This window comes from Lepisosteus platostomus, chromosome 15, assembly GCF_059453375.1.
Source record: "Lepisosteus platostomus isolate fLepPlt1 chromosome 15, fLepPlt1.hap1, whole genome shotgun sequence".
Lineage (NCBI taxonomy): Eukaryota > Metazoa > Chordata > Actinopteri > Semionotiformes > Lepisosteidae > Lepisosteus > Lepisosteus platostomus.
The window spans coordinates 19,553,917-19,571,919 of record NC_142625.1 but is presented as its reverse complement, the minus strand read 5'-3'; positions in this window follow the sequence as shown (position 1 = coordinate 19,571,919).

Genomic DNA, 18,003 nt, shown 5'->3' with positions numbered 1-18,003 from the left:
ATTATTATGAATTATCTGCAGATTTTCAATTATAATTTGTACAGCCTCTTTCAGGTTAGTGCGCAACCTTTTCTTTTAACATATCTATTTATTATTATTAAGAGATTTTATTTATCTGATGCAGAGTACAAAACATATCGCAGAATAATATTTAAGTTATGTGTCCTCTTTCCTATTTTAGCATGAGTTTGCACTTGAGATGCATGTTTTGAAAGAGAGAGGGCTTGTTCATGGTTTCCATAGATATTCACAATTGCAGTGATTTACTTATTCTGAGATTAAAGCAGCTAATGACACAACACATTCACACTCTGAACTTCATAAAACTGTGCTCTGCTATTTTTGTGGTCTCTCACATTTTATCTCAGGTTTTAAATTAGACATTCTTTCTTGTGAAGATAAGATGGAAAAGTCTTTCTGGTTTTCATGAAGAAGTGAGTTTCTTTCTCTGATTGTCCTACGATGTCTTCATTCAAGACAGCCGAAAAAAATTACACTCCATTCTTTCATGCATCCTCCAAACATTTCATGACTTTTAAAACATTACATAGCAAATGTTTGTTCATTCGGGGGTTTAGATTTACTGCACTCACTTGTTTACATCACATTGCCTGATTAATCTGCTCCTCTTTAATGAGTTAATTGTGTTCAAACTGAGTGTGATTCATTCTTTTTTCAAAATTAAATCTCAGAATACTAAGTGCTCATCATTATAAGTCTCAAGTCAATCTTCGAGTTTATCTTGGCCCAAAAAATACATTTAGAGGTGCATTTATAATTCATACCACATGCTCTGGGGAGTTCTAATTCTGATTCCTTCTATCAAAGCATATTGAAATTGGTTTGTCTGTTCATGAATCATTCCATATTTGTTTACCACTAATTTATGGTATGTTTAGATCTAGAATTCTATTAATTTTAAGCAACCAAGATACCGCCTGCCAAAAGCAAAGCTTCAGATGCCTTATGATGATGCATGAATTTTTAACTTTTAACAATTTTTCCCTATTGAAGAATTTTGTTGAATTGACCCCAAATCAATTCAAATCACCCCAAAGGATAGTTATCCTGGAGATTACAGGTTTACTTTCTGAGTGCATGCATACACTTATGTTAGTTTAATATTTAAAATCTATTGAGGGAAATCAGTTCTTGGGTACAAAACTATTTCTAGTCAACCCAACTTCCATTGCTTTTTGAAGTATCTTGAATGCAAATGCATATTAAGAGGCCAACAGGCTATTAACCTCAGAATCAATACTTCACAGGTTCAGCACCACTTATAAACCCATTGAAGTGAGAACGATGAATACTCTATACATTATCACCATGGCACTCTGGCTAAATATCTAATTTCCCATTTTAAGCACTGAATGCATTTGAGATTAGTGAGGGAACAAGCAACATTTGCATACAGTGTATACCAATCAGTCTCAAGGCGACAGTACCACCCAGGTACTCCATATCACTGGTTCTTACTACTGCCTCTCTGATCTGCTGAAACCTTGTTTTTCTGCACAGTAACTGGAATCCTTCTTATAACGTCTGTCCCTGTGAGAGTTACAACTGAGAGGTGATAGTTCAGCTACTGTATGTCACATAAATGCCCACGAATGCTGACATTTCTTCATACAAGAATAGACTAAGCACATGTGTTCTCTCTGGTACGTGTTTTCTTATTCCCAGTGTGATATGTACTCCCATAAACCTTCTTCATTGAATGAATTATTGATTGATTGATGGATGAATAGAATTAAACGGAACAAATTCTATTGCGTTTATATGCTTCTGATACAAGGTCTGGATTTTACAAATACTTGTTGCAAATATAGTACCAATTAATATGTTAATTAAAATCTTGTATTCATTTTTAAGACACCTATTGCTCTCTAATACACTCAACCAGATTGCTGCATAATGGCCCTTTATATGTGCAAAGCCATCAACACAGCTGGTTTTCATCAAAGCAGGGGAAGGTTATTTCAAAAGAAAGGAAACATGTTAGCTTAATAATTACAGTCAATTGGCAGTTTTAATTGGAATTATTCTGAGCAATTGAAAGAAAAAACTCTCCAGAGCACTGGTATATGGGTGTATTTTTTTTTTGTTGCTTTTTATCTGCTGAAACATGCTATCAACTTGCTATCAACTACATATTCAAGATCACAAAAAAATGAATTAGAAAATTTAGCACCTGTATGGATACAATATATGACACAGAGTCTGTCTTATCCGGAGACATCTGAGATACATAGGTGTATCAGTAAGGAATCATTGTGAAAACTGCCCAGTCACTAAAAAAGTTTTTTTTTTGAATACCCTAAGGAAATTGAATGTAATTTAAAACTCTGATGCTGCAGAACTGATATTAACATGAAATGGAAAGCACTACTGCAGCAGACTCCACAGTACACATACTCAGGGCATTGACATACTGTAAATGAGGGTGAAACTGTTTGCATAGTAAATATGTTGATATATACATAGGTTTTTTGGGGGTTAGATATTCATATTAGATATTGATATTCAGAGCCAAATATGAGCACCTTTTTGAGTTTTTTGTATTTTTATTGATTAAAAATAATATATTATAAAGATGCATAATGGATCTTGTTTCACACTCATCCTGCTCTTCAGCCAGCAGTGACAGACAGTGAGACATCTATAGTAGAAGAACTGTGCAATTAGCATTTGACCACATAAAGTAGTAATGTTACAAGCTTCCATCTGGTCCCCTCCTTCCACCATGTGAGCAGCAGTGAACTCCAAATACTGTGGATAATTTCAGAATCACACAGCATCCAATGATGCCAGGGGAATGCAAGAACCACTGTCTTAAGAAGACTATCCTAGGACAAGAGAAGCAGTGTTTGGGAAATTATTGGTTGATATTGATCTGTTTGATTTGAAGAATGGGGCAGCTGCAAAAAAACATGAACAATCTTTTTAAATAAATGGGAATTCCTAGTTAGATATAGACCACACAGTATATCATCAGCCTACAAACTACAGTAGTATTTACCCTGAATCCTTGCAACAGAATGACGATTGCTATCGAAACGACATGCTGCCAATGCATTTGGAGTATGAATAACTACCATTAATGGCTTAATTATAACAGTCCATGCTTTTCGCTTAAGATAAATGGAGTATGAAGTCCACCCACCATCCTCTGACACCCACTCACTACTGCATGGCTGTCCATGTCAAGGCATTTTAATCAAGTAATAAAAGCTTACTTTTAAGTACCTCCCTGGATCTGAAACAACATTTCCACCACCCACCACTCATTCTAATCTGATCTGACAGCGCAGGCTGATGAGCCTGAGTATTGGCTGGGGTGCAGACAATCGCAGAAACAGCCACTTCATCGCACCGCACAGCTGGAACCAAGCCGTGCCAGTGGCAGCTCAGGAAAGTTGTTAAAAATGTAACATAATAATCTGCGTCTTTAACGGATCCATGGCAGTGGTGCAGCAGAAATGTGCAAAAAAAACAGCCTGGAGGAGCCTGAAGCAGATTCCACTTCATTTCGTCCCTGCTGATCGACTCTATTTGGAATGTTCTCTTAATGGTTTCTATCTGTCTACCTATCTATCAATGTATTTCTCAGCAGTGGCCCAGTTCTGCAGAGTCTCCCAGGCTCAGCCTGTGGGGCTGTTATACCAAAGCTTCTGGAGTGAGCTCCTGGGTGGCTGCAGAGATTAGCGTTATTACCAAACAGCGTCTCATTTCCCTTGTCGTGCCTAGTTACTTTCCTGTCAGAGGTTACAGCTATAAAGCCTCGTCCAGATGTTCGGGTTTAGCGCTAGAATACTTGTTTTTCATTTCCTGCATGTGTGCATTGTTAAAACAAGGAATTGGTTTCATTGAGAGGATAGGCACTTCCTACGCATGATGTACTACCTGAAGTTCCAACTTCACATCCAAAGAGGACGCCATTTGGGACTGCACCACAGGAAGAGCTAAATAATAAAAATTGACATTGGCCTAAAAACTAATTGTAGCAGCGACACATGGTGGTGAAACATAAGTAACCCTCAATTGTACTGATGATTTTCAAAAACCTAATAAGTACTATATGAATCCAAAAGGAAATTGGCAGGGTTGTGGAAAAATGGCAAAGACTTGGGCAGAAAACATTGCCCAAGTTGTGAACACTACCCAGGAGAGATGGAGTTCTTTTGGACAGTCAAGTTACCTTCAACTCCCAGAATCATTCCGGGAGTTAGATCATTCTTTTACCACTTTGAAAAATGCTACAGTCTGGTTCATATCTTTATCTGATACTGCATTTATTTGACATGCTATTGCTACCTTTCACCTGGACTACTGAGAAATACTGTGCTACTGAATACTAAAATACTAAAATAATACTGCTGAATTTTTAACCAAAAGCAATCATCATGATCGCATTGTTCCACAAGTGGCCCTACTTCAATAGTTACTCGTAAGACACCATGTTTTTATAATGCTGCTGCTCACTTAGAAATCATTTCAGAAGTCCAGCCTTTAACACCCATCTTTCCCACTGTCACATTATGTCCTGAAAGAAGGTCTCCTTGTTATTCCAAAGGACAAATGCATAGCTTTCGCTCTCTAGAATTATCTTTCACTTTACAAATCAAAAGACTCATGTCCTTCATTCATTAAGATATTGATTTAATTCCCACCTTTTTTCATTGGGTTTGCCAATAAAATGAGTATTAAATGTTCTGGGCTGGTGATTGCCTAATCACCTGAGGTTTTTTTTGGTCTCTTGTTAATTTTGCATATGTAGGAAAGTTTCATGTGCTGGCATATGCAAAGAATATTATTTTGCAGAACTTTATCCACTGTTATAGTGTTTTCGTAACATATTTTGTGTTATTTTATGTATTTTCTTTTGTGCTCAATTGTGCTCAATGCACAGTGCTTTGTGAAGGATATTTTCCTTGAAAGGTGCTTTATAAAAATAAAGTTTGATTGAAGCCAAAAGGTGACTCACAGCAGGTGTTGTTATATTCTTCCACATCATTACTCATTCTCTAGTACAGTATATTACAAATGTTTGTCAACTAAAGCAATGAAGTACAGATCTTTATACAAAATTCTTGGTTAGTTTGGCTAGCATCAATAATTTTTATGTCTCTTCTGAGTCAATTAAAAAGTTTTTCTTATCAGACACAGGTGTTACTCAGATGATCAGCCTCCATTTCTTTCACTTCTTGGTGATAAACCAGGTCAATACTGTTCAGAAACCAATAACAGAGCACCATTTTGACAACACTTTCATGGTAATCTCCCTATAGCTCTCAGCTGGCTGCATGGTCCTGGTACTTCAACTTCACTGCATTAAATATCTCTGAGTTAAATACCAGTGCGTACTAAAACCATCCTGTTCAAGCAGTAATAGTTTAAGCTCCAGGGATTCTCATAGTCTGACTGTGAAAATGGTTTAAATTGAATGAAAAACATGTGGTCAGATTTGAAATTGCCTTTGGGATTTGTAGCACTATGGTTAACTCCAACTATACATACTCATACTGTGATTATGATTAAAATTACAGTAATGGGAAAAATATTCAGATTCTCCAAGAACCTACTGTAAATGTTCAATTTACTAGTTGTTTTAAAGCAAAGCTCTTATGATGAAAAAGGGTATATAATCACATTTACTTATTTTCCTTGAAATACCTCTGCATAGGCAGCACATCAAGCAAATCTAAAATTAAATACAAACCCAGAAAAGATCAGCAAGTGAAAATTGGTAATCATGCTTTATTCTGAAGATATGTTTGCCCAGGTTCAATAATTGTTCTTTTTACGATTCTAATTTTTATAATTTTAGTGCTCAGATTTGGTATTAATGGTATTTTTAGAGAATGTTTTGGGTTGGGGGTAAAAATTACTTGTACTATTTTTGCACATGTCAGACTTGTGAACATCCCTGAACAACCTTCAAATATAACCCGAGACAACTCCAAAAACCATCTATCCCACGACTCCAACTATACAATGGACAAATACACAGCGAAAAGAACAAGAACGCACTGGAACATTATAGCCGAGAGTACTAGAAGAAACATCAATGGTTAACTTCAACCTTCGCTGTCCATTGTACAGGGATTTTCAACTGTTTTATAGTTCAAAAAAAGTACTGACCAGCAGCTTACATTAATTTTGAAGCACTCCAATGAAAAATCTGAAAATATAGCCAAGTACAATGCAAACACGGATTGATCCGACTGAACACTAGGCTGCAGCAAAGATACACAAAGAATGCCACAGAGAGGCCAATATGTCACCTTAATTCAACAACATCCCCTTTTCATCCATTCTTAAGTGACTGTTCGAGGTAATGAATTTTAATGTAGGTCCGACATGTTGGGATTTGCTTTTTAGATACGTCTTCATTCTCTAAACTAGTTGTCATGTGCATATTTCCTTCTCAACTCTTATCTAATGTTTTGAAACATATTACTTTTTATTTATCTGTAGAGTTGGTTTGATTATATTCATTTCAGTTGTTGTTGTTGTTGTTGTTTTTCTGAAGTTGCTACTTCCGCAAATGGTTGTCAAATGAACAAAAAAAGAACTAAAATGTCAGAGTTTTCATTGCTTTGCCTTCCACAGCTTGGCCAGCTATTACGTTTCTGATGAAATTTTAATGGCACATCGGCATTCATTCAGAACAAGCAGTGTATATTTCAAATGGCTTTCCTTTTCCTGGTTCCAGCAGAAGAATATTTATTTTCCAAGACATGTAAGTAGTTAAATTTGCTTTTGAAAAAAACAATTCAAGTAACAAATAATAATAATAATATTTCTGTGTAGTACTGAACATGAGATTAATTGTCTTGCTAATTACATTACATATAACCCCTAAAATTAAGATTAAAGTGTTGCTTGCATTGATATTCACTTTAAAAACAATTGGAAAAATATCTTTAGTATGCACTGGAAAAAAAGACAAATGTGTTAGTGGTAGCTTCTCAAAAGATCCATTTCTGTTCTTACTGCCCTTAAGCTCACCATTTAACTGTGGTTTCTTAGTTTACCTTCTATCTATATGTGTTTTTTATTGCAGCTTATACAGTAAAACACATCACTAGTTCATACTACATGCTCCTACGTTTAAGACCTTTTAGTGTTTGGAAGGCTGAGATGATCTGATTTCCTGAATATTACATTCTCATGTAATACATTTTTTTTGCAGAAGATATACCTTCTATGCTGGTACCTTACATTAGTCTTTGTAACTTAAAAGCTCAATTTTGTCTATTAGGAGTTTGCAGGATGTGTGGACATATAACATGGCCAAATTCTATCATTAAATCATTCGCTCGTGTATACTGTAAGTTTACTGGCATATACTGTAATTCTTAGAATCTAAATGAGAGTTTCCATATATTAAGTCCTTTGGATCAATCTAAACTATGGCAGCATTTTTTTAATTAACATCCGACCAAAATATCTCAGAGTTAATTCTGTTACGTGGAGGTTAATCATCAAAATCAGAAAGAACCCAGCTCAAGGAAGAATTATAGTCAGTTTAACTTCAAGGCTGGGAAAAACAGGAAAATAACTTAGATGTTCAGGATGGCACTCTGAGTTTGATATATAGGCAGTGTAACACACATCCCTTTATTCAAATTCAAACAGACAACCTCTCTCATACAGGGGAGGGATGGTAGTCCTTCAAGGTTTTTCTTTTAAAGATCTTTAACTTAAAAAAGAAATTAATTATGGTAGCACAACGAACTGAGTGGAGGTAAGATAAAGCAAATCCAGAAGCGGGTTGATAATCCATGGGTTTAGATTGTTAGAACAAACTATTGGTTTAATAGTGAAAATATACTATTGCTGCAGCCATGTCAGTTTCTACACAACTGTATTTTTCTTGTTTCATAGAACAATCCCATTTAAAATGCCTTGTGGCAAAATTATATGAACACTCAACTTCTGAGATGTATGAGCACTCGGGAGATATACCCAGAACATGGCTCTCCTTAATTTAGAGGGAACCGTCCTATTTTTACAGCCATCTGCACCAAAATGAAAGGATGGATGTTCCCTAATTAGAAGAATGTATTTACAATTGGGACTGATATGGGGAATACATTAGTCTGCAGATGTGTTTTCCAGCATCCTTTGAGAAAAGAAAAAATAAACCAAATTTTTTTAAAGCAGTCTTTCACTATATATAACCAACATCTTAAGATGTATCTATTTAATAGAAGTTAAGAGACAAAAATAGGGAAATAAAAAATAGGGAAACCACAGTCATAGTTTCATATAAATTAACAGGACTCCACAAGTTGTAGAAATTATCTTCTTTGTCCAGTGTAAAAGCCTCTCACTTCTCCAAATGAGTCCCTGAGCCATCAAAGAGTTGTTGAAATTGGAAATCCTTAACTATTAATTGTGTAGCTGAGCAAGAAACAAAAGAGAATCCTGGGAAATGTAGTTTATTCAATTCTTACTTCCACTGCTTAGGTAAAGGAAGTGGGTGAAATATGACTATTTGTAGCTTTAAAGGAACTTTGTCCCATTGAAGAACAAATCAAATTATTTGACCAAAAATTAGAACAGTATAACAAACCTGTTAGGAGAAGTTTCAGAGATTATATTGAACATGCTGAAACTAAGTCTGAAGTTAAAATTATTGTAAAACAGGGATAAGTTCAGTCAGCACAGGTAAGCACAGTGCGTTTCAGGAAAGGTCAACACATCTTTATACTTAATAATGATTCTAGAAAATTGCATATCTTTGACAAATATCTTTGTACTACAAGCAGTAATTTGGAACAACATTAGTTAATATGTGGAGAAATAAAAAAAATAAACACCTGGCAGTTCTATTCAGAAAAATATAATTATCCAGTTTCTCAGTTCACTGAGCAATATGCAAGAAGTGCATTGTGTTTAGGATTTATGTTTTGAAATGCTTTTTTGGTGATTATTTTGTGTGACCCTTAGCCGATGCCTTTTTTAAAGTGGGACATTATTATAAAGCAGTGAAGACCACCGGGCTATGAGGTAAAGTAAGTAGTATTTAAGTGCATACATAGCTCAGAGGAGCATCAAACCTATAGCACCCCCCAACAAAAAAAAACTATTGTCATTGAGCGTTTCAACACCATGAAACTCTTTTCTTACACTGAGACCTATTACACTTTTACGTTCAAGGATGGAAAAGGGAGAATATGATCAGGTCAAGGGAATACATTTTCAGTGAGTTCCTTCAGATGAGGATACAAACCCGGAAGTCCATTTGTTGATTTCCAGCACTGAAGTGGAAATTAACGCAAACATATCACAATCCTCCCAAGTTCTTTTTGGAAAGGAAGGGTGTGTGTGTCTTCTTGTTGCTGTGAAAGAAACAGCAAAAAAGATTATTGAGTATCCCATTAACCTCCCAGACAAAAACAGTCTCTGCGGTTAAAAGTACTTTTCTTGTCTTCCAAGTTCATGAAACAGGTGGCTAATCCTCACAGGTGCTACTTCCCTAGGACCTGCCTCATAACCCCGGCCATCTCTGAGGTTTTGGAGTAATTTGCTATGGCAGCGTGAACACTCACATGCCCTCCTAGAAACACTGAGCTCCTCCTCGAGCTCTGGTGCTAAATGCTATAAATTCCAGAGGATGTATGGTCAGGTCCTATGAGAGACCAATTGATTTATTCAAGGTTCAGCTTGATTAGTGTGATTCTTTTTACCTTCCCCCCTTATAAAAAGGAGATGCATCTGTATTTGCTCTGACAGAAACATATTGAAAAGAAATTGCTGAATTGTCATTACAGTAGAGAAGTGCTGAGCAATGATGACAGCACTTAATATAATAAGTGGGAGAAAGAAATGTTTTAAACCTTTGCAGGAAGTCATTTGCTGTATATAAGGGAAGTTGCCAATTGCATCCAAACAGCGCACCAATAAATCAGTAGCTGCCACTAGTGAAGAATGTAACTAGGCAACCGCACAACTCCTGCGGCTTCTACTCCTGGATTTACTTGAAGCTTAAGCAGGGCTACGTGTTGACTTTAGGCCCAGACACGACTGTCTCATCAGAGATCAGCAGGAATTTAATTAAATAAAAGTCAGGGGAAGAAAATGTATCTCCATGTAAAGTGTAAAAATGATTGAGTTTTTAATGAATAAAATCGGACAAATATCATCCAAGCAATAATGCCAAATGCTACATGTAAGTGAAACTAAGTAAGTTATAGGGCTGGCCAGTGCTTTGCCAATTCTGTCTTACACATTACAGACCTTTCCAAAGAGTGAAAAATGTAATAAATGAGCTTGTTCGTCTTAAGCGGAGGTCATGTGAGACGGTAACAGTGTGGAGCAGTGATTAGGGTTCTAGAATTAGAACTGGAAGGTTATGGATTAAAATCCTAGGTGGGAGACAAGGTGTTTAAATTTCTTCTTAGCCAATTGTATACATGGGAGCAAATGTAAATTCCTTGTAAAAGTGTTAAACAAGTAAATTAGTAAGACATTCCTTATCAGAAGGTACACTGGAGGATGAGTAGTATCTCAGTGTCACTGTACATACAATAGGCACCACTGATCATAGTGGATTGGGTAGAGAATGTGTGAAATACAGAAAAAACAAGCTGTGAAAGTCCTCTATGTTTTGAATGATAACCATACTGTATATTTCCCTGGGTACAAACAGTGGGTATAAACCAGCTATTCTGCAAGACAGCCTTTGTTAACAAGGAATTCAGCTGGTTACGCCTACTCTTTATCAGCGCAAATGTACACACGAGTTAGAAGTGCCATGCAGTTAGAAAGTCTTTGTGACTTTGTGAATTTGCGTACATTAACAGGCTTTTTGCACATTCAGCAGGTGAAAATGTATGCATTGTGTTGGTTTCTACATATGTGTAGAGTATATGTGAATATGTACTCTAAAGCTTTCAAGCCCTTCTTTCTCTCATACATTTCTAATCACATTAGAATCTTTTGTGAATGATATACTGTATTCTAACATGCCTCTGCCCAGTATACTTGTAATGATGCAGCACACGGTTACTGCAGTACTGTATATGTAGGTTTGGCTGTCTAAAGATGTGATAATAAACCTTGGTTAATGCATCTGCAATCCAGGTTTACTTCTCATCTTAGAGTGCCTCCTAGCCCAGCATAACAGTATCAACAGTAAAATATTCTGAATCAACCTCCTCATTGAATTTCTCAATAAAAGTGATGAAGCAGAAACAAATACTGCAAATTTTGAGTTCTTTAACATTAATCTAATCACAGCAAATACACAGTTAACATAAAAAATGTTGTTAATAAAATAAGTTATCAAACATACATATAAACTATAATATAAACTTGATATATTAGTTTTAAACTATTTTTTTAAAAATTTACACTGCTGTGCAGTCTTAAACAATTAAAAGTATGCATGCATAGATATATGGTGCCAAATCTTGTCTGCAGCACATAAAATGCCATGTTTTAAGAGTTTGGTCAGTTCCATAACCTTTTCCTGTGTTTCACAAGTTCCAAGGTATAACTTTATTTTCATTTTCTGAGTGAATTGCGCCCCCAAGTGGAAGGAATCATAGCAAAATTGCTGCAGTCACTGATCCACAGGGTGGCTCAGAAGATAATGCTCCCAACCGACCGAGCATTGAAGGGTTTTACACCTTGCCCTTAGAATGAAAGTAATGAATAATTTTAACTCTGAACTCCTGATAATTGATGTTGCAACTGTGTCGCAAACTAAGCAATTAAAGTACATTTCAAAAGCTGTTAAAATTTTATTTAGTGAACATTTTAAAATTGTTATTTGCCTTATTAATTGCTACATTACTCCAATTTTCACAGCCTATCTCTGATAAAAAAAAGTGGTGAATGCTCTAGTTTCCAAAGGCTTGGAAGCCTTAGGTTTAATAGTATAAACAAACTGTCGAATTTAACACATTAGCAAGCATGGAAGTTAATGTTAGGGATAAGGAATGCATTAGTGATAAGATAGTAACAATAAAAGGTAAGTGTTAAATGTCCAACTGTAATAAGACAAAAGCAATAGAGTAACTTCACTTTCACAGTGTGATTGAAATACTGTTTAAATTTCCCACATATTTTTATATACCATAACATTTTCAATAACATTTAACTCCATCAGTTTTCAAATCGGTGAATTATTCTTGGCTTATATTCAGATGCCACTGAAAAAAAAAAGCTAAGTTAAACTACATTGAGCCTGAGACTGAGGTTTATGCCAAACCTTTTGTAATGATGGACATTTGGCATGTGCAAAAGATCTGGAGATTTGTAGAATTCATAAAAAGGCATGTCTTGGTAATTATGTTTGTCATGATATATTGAAGCCAGGAATCAGAAGCTAATCAGAATGCCTGACAGCTGCACAGTACAGATGCTATCAGCCCTCATGTCCAAGAATATAAAATGAAAGCAGGTCATTTTAACAGGTAACAGCTGTTCCCCTCTAATTTGTTCAATTAAGAGAATAGACCGCAGGCTTAGGTTGATTCTGGGACCATGGGTGTTTCTATTAAGAAAAGAGACGAAAAAAAAAGTTCTACTACCTTTCTCCCCTCCACACACACAGCAATTTCTTTTATTTCAAGCGTCTCATCCATTGTAGGGTGGCTTTATTAAAGCTGGAATATTGATTCTAAAAATGTTTTTGTTTTTCTGAAACTGATATTTCTTTTCATTTTCTTCAAGCTCTAAAACAATCAGAGTGAAATTAAAAAAGACTGAATGCATAAACCGAAACTGCAGAATTATAGGGTTTTACAGAAATCGAAATATATTTTTTTAGTTTAGATATATCTATTGTAACCTCAAATTAGAAAGACATAAATGAGGTCTTCCATAGAATGTCACAGGCTAGAGTGTACAGGGAAATGCATAAACTGTATTTTATAACCACCCCACAGCCACTACTACCAACCCAGTTAAAACCCTAAAAAAGGAGGCTCTTTAGTGTTTGGAATGTGTCAGAACGTCAAGTTACTGTATTTTCTGGATCAGCTTCTGAAAGCGTCTTATTTCTGAAAAAAACAACAACTGGATGATTCAAAGTCTTCAGAATTGCACGTGATACACTTTATATAATGTACCACTATACACCTTTCATCTGCTGCTTTTGTATATGTTGAATATGTTAGATCACCATTAACGGCCAAGTGCTCCTGTTCCTTGAGGAACAAAGAAGCTGCTTTTAAATATCTCCACATAAACCTCGGTCTCGCAATAGAAATGAAGGCTCTGTTTCGTTGATGAGGTGACTAAAAGTCGGTCTTCAGTATGAACAGATCAGGAAAGTCATTTACTAGACAGATATTAGAAATGTTAACAGGCTGCCTTCAGATTTGATTTCAAACTGTTGACCAAGCACCCGATTCTGAGTTTTGCTCAGTTTATCTTTGGACTGTTTTTTTTAGTTTTCTGCCATCGCGTTTCAGACTTTTCCTTCTCTCTCCCCTCCTTCATCTTAAAACCTTTCCAGACCTTCTCCACAGCCCCTGCAGGATTATATACCGCCCCTAGAGCATTAAACGCGGGACCCAGTCGTCCGTATTCCATATCTCCCTGGACGTTCATTTAGCATGGCCTTCTGTAACTGACAACGTGCGAAGCAATTTTCCCTCAGATTCATCACCAGTGTTAGCTCAGGAGAGGTAATTGGTGGGGTTCCCTTCAGGGCATGTGGTGCTTCAAAGCTCCTGATTACAGAGTGTTTTCTATCAGGTGGCAGGAATAGGCTCTCCATGTGTTTTTCTTTTCGTCTTCCCAAAGAGCAAGGCTTGCACCAGTGCACTATAAGCAGAGAAAACAACAACAGCAGCTGACATGCGTTTGCAACTGTCCTCATTCTTGAATGTTTTACCTTGAATAATATTATTGAGTCACTTTTTAGGTAACATTTTTCAAAAGATGTTTTTCAGCAGAATTTCAGAATGGCTGGGGGTATACTGTCTCCATTTAACATAGTTTAGTAAGGAGGCAAGGCTTCCAAAGTTGAAAAAAACATAATTTTTCAAGTTATCAAGAGGCAACACAGGCATAATTCAACAGTTCAGACATATGTGTTTGTAAGGTTTCTGCATTCATTAGCCGATAGCAAAGATGTCATGAACATCTCAAAGAATTACATAATCCTAGTATCACTGTGAGCAAGCACAAACAATTTACGAAAATGTACCTTTGGTTATGTGCTTGCTGATCCGTGGTCTGTGATCTTCAAAGATGAGGAGAAGTTTTTATGCCTGTTGATTTAATTATACTAATGTCTCCTGAATATAATCTTATAGTCTTTGTTCATATTTGTGGTATTACTGCAAAAGTATGCCATCAGTTGAGCCTTACTGAAGTGGATATCCACAAATTTGAATTTTTTACATGATGCGTTAGTTTGGTATTAGGCTCATGGGAGGCTGAGGTTGACGGTCTTGCAGGAATAGGGTACACTAGGGAGCCATTCTTAATTAGCTGCAGCTGCCGAAGTCACTTATGTCAACATTCCTTGTGAGATTAGTGGACAGACCTTCTGTGATTGTATGTAATTCTAGTACTAAGCAGTCCTTACTTACACCTATACTGGTAAATGTAGCTGGCCACCAACATATCCAAACTTTTATCAGTGATTTAATTTTTGGTTTATCCCTTGCAATTCTTCCTCTGTGGCACCATTTTTTATAAAGGGGAGAAACGGTAAAATAATATTTTGTATGCAGTGAAAAGAAGTAGATAAATGTAGTAACTCATGACCAACTTACAGTAAGTAGTCTTTTTGAAGTTGTGATATCAAGGCTTTTGTTTGACACTCGGCTACCAGACACACTGCTAAATTAACAGGGTTTGATTTATCAAGTTCATCATCCTCATATAAAAGGCAGCATATAAAAGTCAAGGTTCTCCCTGAATAAATGCATGTTGTGCATTTCTTCATATGATCAGGGCTAGTCTCAAGACTGAGTGCAGGTGAATGTCTTCCACTTACTCATTTCAAGGACTAATGCTAACAAATGAATAAAGATGGTTGAACATGAAACATGGTTTGCCTTTAGATGGCAAAGGAGTTGTTTTTGATGGAAACATTTGACAGTTATGCAAGTATGTCAATTCAATAGAAAACTAACATACATACTGTTTAGTCTTTTTAAAGTTAGAAATCGGTGAACACTTTTGTAACTTAAATCTCTTATTAGCGGCAATGCATCTCTCACCCTTGCATTACCCTGTGCTTAGCATTAACAGTGCTTAGAAAACTCATGTAGGGATGCAAGAAATCACAGTGCAGGTCTGAGATAAGTTTCAATTATCTCCATTTCCTGTAAACGCAGGCAGAAGACACACAAGGTGCATCCCCCACAGTATCCCAGATGTCAGAAGTGTTACAGGCGATTTTATCATCTCCAGCCATGGTCACCCTATGTTATTACCATGAATGGGTGTTCTGAGTTACCATTAACAATGTATTCGAATCACAGAAAATATATTATCCCTGCTTTTCAGTTATTCCTGAGATTATGTTGAGTTACATTCAGCAACATGTGTCAGTTTAAAATGCACTCAAGCTAGGTCAGGAGTAATGATACTGATGAGTATCTAGGCAAAAACCTTTTGTCCATCTAGAACAATGTGGAGTAGAACCTAACCACCTGATCTTAATAGTCTAATACTAAACAAAATCTCCTTTTGTTGGTTTTTATTTCAGGAAAGAAGTCAACAAGTAAATCAAAAACATAGCTTTCTTAAACTCTTTTACACTATCTACCTCTGCAAATGTCTCCTGTGTCAGTCTTTGCATAATGTGGCTCATTGCAAATAGAACAAATTTAATTTCAAAACAGCATACATCTCTACAATGTTATATAAAATCTCACAGATGTTAACAGTGTTTATTGCACCAGACATGACAAGAATGGTTCATTATCATTTGGTCCAGTTTCCATGGCTCAGTCAACAGTGGGCCTTTCCTTTTACTTTTCTTTTCTGCATTGAAATTATTCTTTTCCCCAAATCAATATCTCTTTTTCAATATCTGCTAACTGGGAGATGATTTTGCATAATGAATGTCTGGTTTGAAAGAACTGACACAGGTCTATTGAGATGTGTATTCTAATAAAGCTGTCTCAAAGAGTAGCTAATAATTTGAGAAAAGCTTAAATATGTTGTAAACATGCAATACTTGAAACATCATGTACAGCACTAGATAAAGCTTTGCATTTAAATAATGTTAACTAATAATCTAACAAAAGTATGTCTGCTTTAAACTCACAAAAGTCTTTATTCTGGGGTGAAAAACTTTACATCCACTTTTGTCAAATATATTGTAACACTACGGGGGCTCAGGCGGGCGCCCTTGCCGCATTAGGTCGGCCCCCCACCGTCGGGGGCTCGAACCCGGGACTCCCGCGTCTATCTGCAGGGACCCAGCCCGGTGAGCCAAAGAGAGATCTCTCTACAGCCCAGTAGCTGTAGTCCTGCTATCACAGGGAAGGGCGGTGACGTCACCTGCTCTGGTACGCCGGCTCTTACACAGTGCCTGTCGGCCGTAAGCGTTACAATATATATATTTTTTACTTACTACATTTTTTCCTGTCTGCAATTTAATATTAACATGAAAACTAAAGATTAAAACATAATTTATTAAGCAAAATTGGTACTGAGATAAGATATTGTCCAGGTTGGTGAATTATTTTATGATTCATAGTGATTATGATTATACTACATACTGGTATAATAATTATATATATAATATAATTGATCCTGGGTCGTGTCATTAAACAACTGTGACCAGGATTTTCCATGAAGCAGCGCACATCTGTCAGAGCGCTGCTGGGGGTATTAGTCAGCCCTGCCTCATCCGACACAGTCATTCCAGGAACTTCCTGGGCCCCTGCAGGCCTGCAGTGTCATAACTTCGAAAGTGTGCACTGCTCATCCAATCGGCATGAACATTTCTGCCAGTCACTGTAGAGCTTGCAGGCTGTTCAGAGATGAATGGCGCTGGCAGGTGGGTACTGTATGTGGGAGATGTGTCTGCCAGTGCTTATCCCACTCGTATGGGTACAGGAAGCGGTCATTAGCAAGAGGCAATTCCAGACTCGGTGGGCATTTAATAATAATTGACAACTTCACAACTACACAGCACTGGAATGTGAAATGCAAAGAAATAACCGTTGTCATTTGATTCCTTGAGGGCTATGGCCCCTGTCTTCCACTTAAGGTCAGTGAATTCTCAAATTACTTCCTGTCTGTGCAAGAAGAGTTCTGCTTTTATACATTCCACTGACATATTTCATCAGTATACTGTATGACCGCAAGGTGGTAAAACAAAAAGGAGGTGCTAACATTTGGCATTTATTGGCATTCTATTTAAAATGTAGTCGCAGTTAAAATGTATTGAAGTCATGATTTGTATTTAAACAGTAATTGAACAGGCTCAGAGACAGCGTGTTTGGGTGAGGATTTTTTTCCCCTGGTTTCCTACAATGATCATCTCTGCTGCGGCAGATATGAACTTTGAATCCATCTTATTATAACCCGAGCACAGAAGCTGCTTCACACAGCAGTGGAGCCCCTGAGATGAAAAGGTCCCTTCTTAACAATGGGAATCAGAAGGCAGGATTATCTTGCTGTGTTACTGAAGTCTATTACAGAATGCTGCATGAGCTCATGATTGCAGGTATCGAGGAAAACAAACAAGAGCCGAGGACTTGAGATAAGTCATTAAGTTCCCCTCCAAACACAACAGACTTCAGGCAAGCTTTTTTAGCTAAGGGAAGCGACAAAACTCACTTGGTGAGGAAACCGACCTGAAACATGAGTGCCATCTAGCGTCTTTCTAAAATTACTGTCTCAATCTTGGCACTGCAGGGAGGGTTTTTAATTCCTCTTACAGAAATGGTACATCATAGTAACTAGGACCTCGTGTGCACCTTGTGTCTTCCATTTTAACAATAAATTCATTTTACGCCCAGAAATTCAAACTATTCTAAGTTTTTGATTCATAACCCACATTAA